This window comes from Muscardinus avellanarius, assembly GCF_963383645.1.
Source record: "Muscardinus avellanarius genome assembly, chromosome: 19".
NCBI classification, from domain to species: domain Eukaryota; kingdom Metazoa; phylum Chordata; class Mammalia; order Rodentia; family Gliridae; genus Muscardinus; species Muscardinus avellanarius.
Genome location: NC_137805.1, coordinates 43,923,504 through 43,930,960, shown reverse-complemented (window position 1 = coordinate 43,930,960; position 7,457 = coordinate 43,923,504).

Genomic DNA, 7,457 nt, shown 5'->3' with positions numbered 1-7,457 from the left:
GTGCATGGCTACAATCCCAGTACTTGGGATTCTGAGACAGGAGGATCACAGGTTTAAGGACAGCCTCAGCACTGTAGTGAATCTCCAGCAACCTAGCAAGACCCTCCCTGTTTTCAAACAAAATATAAAACAGGCTGGGGGTGTACCTTGGAGGGAGAATGCCCCTGGGTTTAATCCCCAGTAACACACACACACACACACACACACACACACACACACACACACACAAAACAAACAACAACAGCAACAACAAAACTTTCAGGTGTGGTGGCACACACCTGTAATCCCAGTACTTGGAAGGCTGATACGGGAGGATCTCAGGTTCACAGACAGCCTCAGCAATTTAGTGAGGCCCTCCATAAGTGAGTGAGATCTTGTTTTAAAATGAAAAAAACAAAACAAAAACAAAAACAAAAAACCAGAGGTAGAATGCCCCAAGATTCTATCCCCGACACTACTACAAAAAACAAACAAACAAACAAACAAACCCTGAAAGTTGATTCTTTGATCAACAAAACTGACAAAACTTTGTTAGAGTTGTTGAGAGAGAGAAGAAACCCAAATTATGAAACCAGGACTTCCTACTGACATTACAGAAATTAAAAAGATAAAGGATTGCTATAGACAGTTATATGTCAATGAATTAGAATTTGTCTAGAACAAATTACTAGAAATCTAGGATTTGAGCTGGACATGGTGGCCCACACCTCTAATCCCAGTACTTGGGAGATTGAGACAGGAGGATCCCAAGTTCACGGTCAGTCTCACTACTTAATGAAGCCCTCCACAACTTAGCATTTGGGAGGCAGAGACAGGAGGATTGTGCAGGTTCGAAGCCAGCCTCAGCTACTGTGTGAGGCCTTTTGCAACTCCGTGAGACCCTGTTTCAAAATAAAAAATAAAACATAGGGCTGGCGGTGTCGCTCAGAGGTAGAATGCCCCTGAGTTCCATCCCCAATACTGCAACAACAACAACAACAATAATAATAATAATAATAACAATAAAATAAAAAATAAAAATAGAGCAGGGGATGTAGCTCAGAGGTAGAATACCCCTGGGTTCCATCCCCAGATCCGCAAAAAAAAAAAAAAAAAAAAAAAGAAGAGCCCAGGCCCAAACTATTTTACTGGTGAATTCCAGGTGTAACACCCAGTTCGAGGAGTCCCCAAAGACTACCAGGAGACCATCACTGTATGCAAAAGCAAAGAGCCTTAATTCGGGCTTAAGCTTCATGGTAGAGATGAAGCTTTTATGGTGGTTAGGGTAGGGGTGGGGTAACTAGTAGCTACATGATTAGGTGAATTCTGCCCTTCTACCTCCAGGATACACTCAGACCTATTTTATACTTTTTTTTTTTTTTTGGAAGCAGGGTCTCTTGGGCCAGCGCGGCTGACTTCGAAACTGCGTGATCTTCCTGTCTCCGCCTCCCAAGAACAGGGATTACAAGCGTGCGCCACCACACCCGGCCCAACTTAAAACTTTTTAAGCGCAGGTTTTTGGGTTTTATCAGTCAATATTCAGCTGGACTAACAGCCAATTCTTAGCTGACCAAGGTCAATTCTGGCTGTAGCTCTTTGGTTGATAGCTTTAGAGACACAGAGAAGGATTCTGTTCTGGCTAAGTCTTATTAGCAATTCAGGTTTCTTCACAGCAAACATTTAAAGAAAAATTAACAGCAATCCTTGTTAAACAATAAACTCTCCTCTCTCTCCATCTCTCTCTCTCTCTCTCTCTCTCTCTCTCTATCTGGGGTTTTTTTGTTTGGTACTGGAATTGAACCCAGGGGCATAACCCCAGCCTTATTTTATTTCTCTGAGCCACAACCCCATCCTTATTTTATTTTTTATTTTGAATCAAAGTCTTGCTAAATTGCTGAGGCTAGGGGCATTCTACCTCCGAGATATACCCTGTTTTATTTTTATTTTGAAACAGCGTCACACTAGGCTGATGAGCATCTCACTATTTGCTGAGGCTGTCCTTGAACCTTTGGTCCTCCTGTTTCAGCCTCCATAGTACTGGGATTACAGGCATGCACCACCACACCTGACTCCAGCTTCTTAATAAACTCAAGAAACAAAAGAAAAGGAAACAACAGAGTATCAACATGCAAAAGAATGAATCTGTAATCTCAACCTTATACTATAAACACAATTCTAAATGAATGAATGGTGTCTTAGTCTGTTTTCTGTTGCTATAGCAAAGTATCTGAGGTTGGGTATTTTATAAGGGAAAGGCGGCTTTACTTATCTCACTGTTCGGAGGCTGAAAGTCCAAAATCAGGCAGCTCCATCTGTTCAGCCTATGGTGGGGGCCCTTTGGCTGCTTCGTACCACCATGAATGGCATCACATGGTGTGCGAGTGCAGAGAGGTCACAGGGAGAGAGACAAGGCAAGACAGGAGGAAGGCCAGGCCTGCACTCTCATAGCCACCTGCGCTTGAGGGGACTAACCCATGCCTTCAAAGCCTGACCCACTGCACAGATGCGTTATTTCTTCACAAGGACAGTCATAAACCGGTTGTCACCCTCGGCCCCACCTCTTAAAGGTCCCACACCTTTCAATACCATGACATTGGGGACTAAGCTTCAACATAACTTTGCATATGGACAAACTATAGCAAAGAGTCTCTCAAAGTCCATGTCTAACTGGGCACAGTGGTGCACACTTATAATCCCAGTACTTAGGCTGAGACCAGAAGATCCCAGGTTTGTGGCCAGCCCCAGCAACCTAGCGAGGCCCTCCACTACTTAGTGAGACTCTGTCAAAATAAAAAATAACAACTTGGGCTGGGGGTGAAGCTCAGAGGTAGAATGTCCCTGGGTTCAATCCCAAGTACCATGAACATCAGTCCGTCTCCATAAGCAGGAGAGGTACGAATCAGGACAGCTGCGAGATGGGCCATTCGGGCGAGTCAGGAAGAAGGTCAGCCTCATTTGCAGGAGTTTCTAGGCAGAGCAAAGAACAGAAGGTGGACTCGCTCTTGCATGGAGAGAGAGAGAGAGAGAGAGAGAGAGAGGTGTGGCCTTGGATGAGCCAGCCCACCTTTCTGGAAAAGGTAATCCTTCCTTTCTTTCTTTCTCTTTCTTCTTTCTTTCTTTTTGTGGTACTGGGAATGGAACCCAGGGCAGTCTACCTCTGAGCTATACTCCCAGCCTTATTTTTTATTCTTTATTTTGAAACAGGGTCTCACTGAGTTGCAAAGGGCCTCACTAAATAGTAGTTGGGCCGTCCACGAACCATGATCCTCCTGTCTCAGCCTCCCAAATGCTGGAACCACAACGTGTGCCACCACGCCCGGCTAAGGGTGATCACTCCTAAGATACCCCCAGCTCTGATAACTCTAAGATCAGAGCTCCTGACTCCAAACATCTGGACAAACTTGAAGGGCTCTAGAAGTCCCATTTCTCTCCTAGAAAATGACCTCAGAATGTTTAGCTTAACTCTGGCCTCTGGCAGCTAGACTATTGGAGGCCCAGTTGGGTTTACATGAGAATAAACAAATCTGGAATAAATTTAAACAATTTTTTGCTGACTCCCCAGCATGTCCTAAAAAGCCACCTCCTGGGTAGCCTGGTTTACCACCATATTATCCATCTTTTAATTCAGTTAGACCTACATGTCTTTTTTTTTTTTCTTTTTGGTGGTGATACTGGGGGTGGAACCCAGAGGCTTTCTACCTCTGGGCTATACTCCCAGACCTATTTTATATTTTTTTGGAAACAGGGTCTCACTAAGTTGCTGAGAGCCTCACTAAGTAGCTGAGGCTGGCTTTGAACCTGTGTGATCCTCCTGTCTCAGCCTCCCAAGCACAGGGTCTACAAGCATGCGCCACCACGCCCGGCTAACATACATGTCTTGAATGTAGCCTCCGGCCAGGTAGTTTGAGGCTTAAGTTTCTGTACTCTTCTTTTTTTCCAATTCAATCAGTGTTTGCTGTGGTTTACTTTATGCAAACCTTTGTGCTAGTTGCTATTGGGGGCCCAGAGATGGGTGAAATGTGGTTTCTGACCAGCAGCTCCTAGTCTAGAGGGAGAAGTAGACAAAACAGCTTATTTTAACACAGAAGGAGTGAAAAAGATAAAAAGAAATTGTAAAGCCAGTTGTGGTGGTGCACACTTGTAATCCCAGTATTTGGGAGGCTGAAACAGGAAGATCTCAGGTTCATGGCCAGCCTCAGCTACTTAGTGAGGCTCTCCACAACCTAGTAAGACCTTGTTTCAAAATAAAAAATAAGCCGGGCGTGGTGGCGCACGCTTGTAATCCCCGCGCTTGGGAGGCAGAGACAGGAGGATCGCGCAGGTTCGAAGCCAGCCGCGCTCGCTGGCTTAGGAGACCCTGTTTCCAAATAAAAATGTAAAAATAGGTCTGGGAGTGCAGCCCGGAGGTAGAAGGGTTTCCAGGAACACCAGTACCACAATATATATATATAGGGCTGGGGGTGTAGCTCAGAGGTAGAATGCCCCCATTCTCACAATCCCCAGTCACACACACACACACACACACACACACACACACACACACACGTAATTGTAAGCTGTGTACTGAGAAAAAGGGATCAGGGAAAGCTATACAAAGACCATAGATTTTATCTGGGCCTTGAAGACTTTCAATAGGTAAAGAGGAGAAAGATGCTTCTCCCCTCTTCAGATAAGATCCTTGAGGGGAGTGATTCTGTCATATTCATTTCCGTGTTCCTGGTACCCAGCAGAGCGCCTAGCACAAGAAGAATCCAAGGCTGGGAATGCAGCTCAGAGGGAGAGTGGTTGCTTAGCGCGCAAGGCCCTGGGTTCAGTTCCAAGGAAGGAAAGAAGAGAGGCCAGGAGGGAAGGAGGGGAAAGAATCCAGTACTTGTTTGTTAAGTGAATGACTGGTGAGTGGATTCTGAACTGATTTAACAGCACAGCGGCAGAGGGTGAAGGTGTACTTTATCTCTGGGGAATGGTAAGTGGTCTGACATGGCTGTTCTGAAAATAGGTTACAAAAAATATATTGGAGATAAAATGAGATGTTTTGGCACCAGATTAAGGATGCCATGCTAAAAAGTTACACTAAATCCTCCCCTAGTTTTGTTCATTTTTGTATCTTTAGTGTCTAAAACAGTACCAGGAATTTAGAAATTAGTCAATAAGTGGTTGAATGAATGCATGAAAAAAAATGTTTCTTGTGGGGGTGGTACTAGGGATTGAACCCAGGGGCACTCAACTTCTGACCTATACTCCCAGCCCTATTTTATTTTTTAATAGTACTTGGGGTTGAACCCAGGGGCATTCTACCTTACGCCCCCAGACCTATTTTCATTTTTTTTGTGTGTGTGTGGGTCTGGGGATGGAACCCAGGGGAATTTGACCTGTGAGCTACAGCCCCTCCCCTATTTTTTATTCTTTATTTTGAAACTGGGTCTCACTGAGTCGCAGAGGGCCTCACTAAGTAGCTGAGGCTGTCCGCGGACCGGGATCCTCCGGTCTCAGCCTCCCATATGCTGGGATTACAAGCATGCACCACCATGCCCAGCTTCCAGGCCTATTTTTTATTCTTTATTTTGAAACAGGGTCTCTCTAAGTTGTGGAGGACCTCACTAAGTAGCTGAGGCTGCAGCAAATCTGTGATTCTCTAGTCTCAGCCTCCCAAGTACTGGGATTACAAGCGTGCGCCGCCATGCAAGGTTCCCTCAACTTTTTTTTTTCTTTTTGCTATACTGGGAAAGAAACCCAGGTGCATTCTACCTCCAAGCTACACTCTCAGCCCTATTTTTTATTCTTTATATTTTTTTTCATTTTTAATATATTTTTATTGGTGCATTGTAGTCAAACATCACAATGGAATACAAGACTTGTGAGGATATCCAAGTACAGATCGTCCAATTAGCCTCTATCCAATCCCCATCCCACTCCCTTCCCCTCCCTCAATCCCATGCTTGATTTAGTGATTAACTTTGATATATTTGTCTATCTACATCATGTGTTTTAAAGAGATTCCATCTTCCCCCATCCCATCCCCTCTGATTGGTCACCTTAATTGCTCCTCCATAGGGCCCTTTCTTTCACTAGATCTCCAACTATTACCCATTTCTTCCTAGTTTTTGCTTATTAGGGAGAGCATCTGATCCCTTATTTTCTTTGCTATTTCTCTGTGTATGCCGCATTGCAAGTTCTGATCCCACTCTTGAAGGCCCCGGGACCGGCCTGGCCACCCAGTAGACTCTGATCCTGGCCTCACTGGCTCCAGTACTGGCCTTGCCTCATGGCAGGCTCTGATCCTGGCCTCGGAGGCCCCAGGACTGGCGTTGCCTCACACCAGGTTACGATCCCAACCTTGCTGGCCCCTGCACCAGCCTCAGCCCTTGGCAGGCTCTGATCCTGGCCTCAGAGGCCCAAGCACCAGCCTTGCCTCACGGCAGGCTCTGATCCCAGCCTCGCTGGCTCCGACTCCGGCCTCACCCTGTGGCAGGCTCCAATGCTGGCCTCGGAGGCCCCAGCAACGGCTTTGCCTCATGGCAGGCTCTGATCCCAGCCTCACTGGCCCCAACACCGGCCTCACCCCTAGGCAGGCTCTGATCCCGGCCTCGGAGGCCCCATTTTATTCTTTATTTTGAAACAGGGTCTCACTGAGTTGCAAAGGGCCTCACTAAGTAGCTGAGGCTGTCCTAGAACCGTGATCCTCCTGTTTCAGCCTCCTGAATGCTGGGATTACAAATGTGTACCACCATACCTGGCTCTCCCTCGGTTTTTTTTTAAAGTTATCTTTTATTTTTTTGAAACAACATCTCACTAGGTTGTTGAGACTTGCTAAATTGCTGCTGCTAGTTTTGAACCTGTGATCCTCCTGTCTCAGTTTCTAATGTACTGGTATATTTTATTATTATTAAGATTGTTGTTGATATGCCTAGCGCATTTATTAGAAAAGGAAAGATGTGATTATTATTTTCTGCAGATGTTATTATTATCATTTTTGGGCAGATGTTATGATTTTATATCTCCTGTAAAGAAATCTGAACTTTACTATTTTACTGAAGGACTATTTTATGTGTACCAGTATAAGACAGGTTTCCCGAGCCAGGCATGGTGGCGCATGCTTGTAATCCAAGCATTCGGGAGGCTGAGACCAGAGGATTACGGTTTGTGGACAGCCTCAGCTACTTAGTGAGGCCCTCTGGTGGCGCACGCTTGTAATCCCTGCGCTTGGGAGGCGGAGACAGGAGAATCTCACAGGTTCGAAGCCAGCCTCGCTGACTTAAGAGACCCTGTTTCGAAATAAAAATATAAAAGTATATCCCGGAAGTAGAAAGGTTTCCAAGAACCCCAGTACCACCAAAATAAAGAATAAAAAAAAAAAATAAGGGCAGGGGGTATAGCTCAGAGGTTAAATGCCCCTGGGTTCCATTCAGACCCACAAAAAAAAAAAAAAAAAAAAAAAAGGACAGGTCTCCCATGAGTAGCTTTAATCTTGCTCCACACTT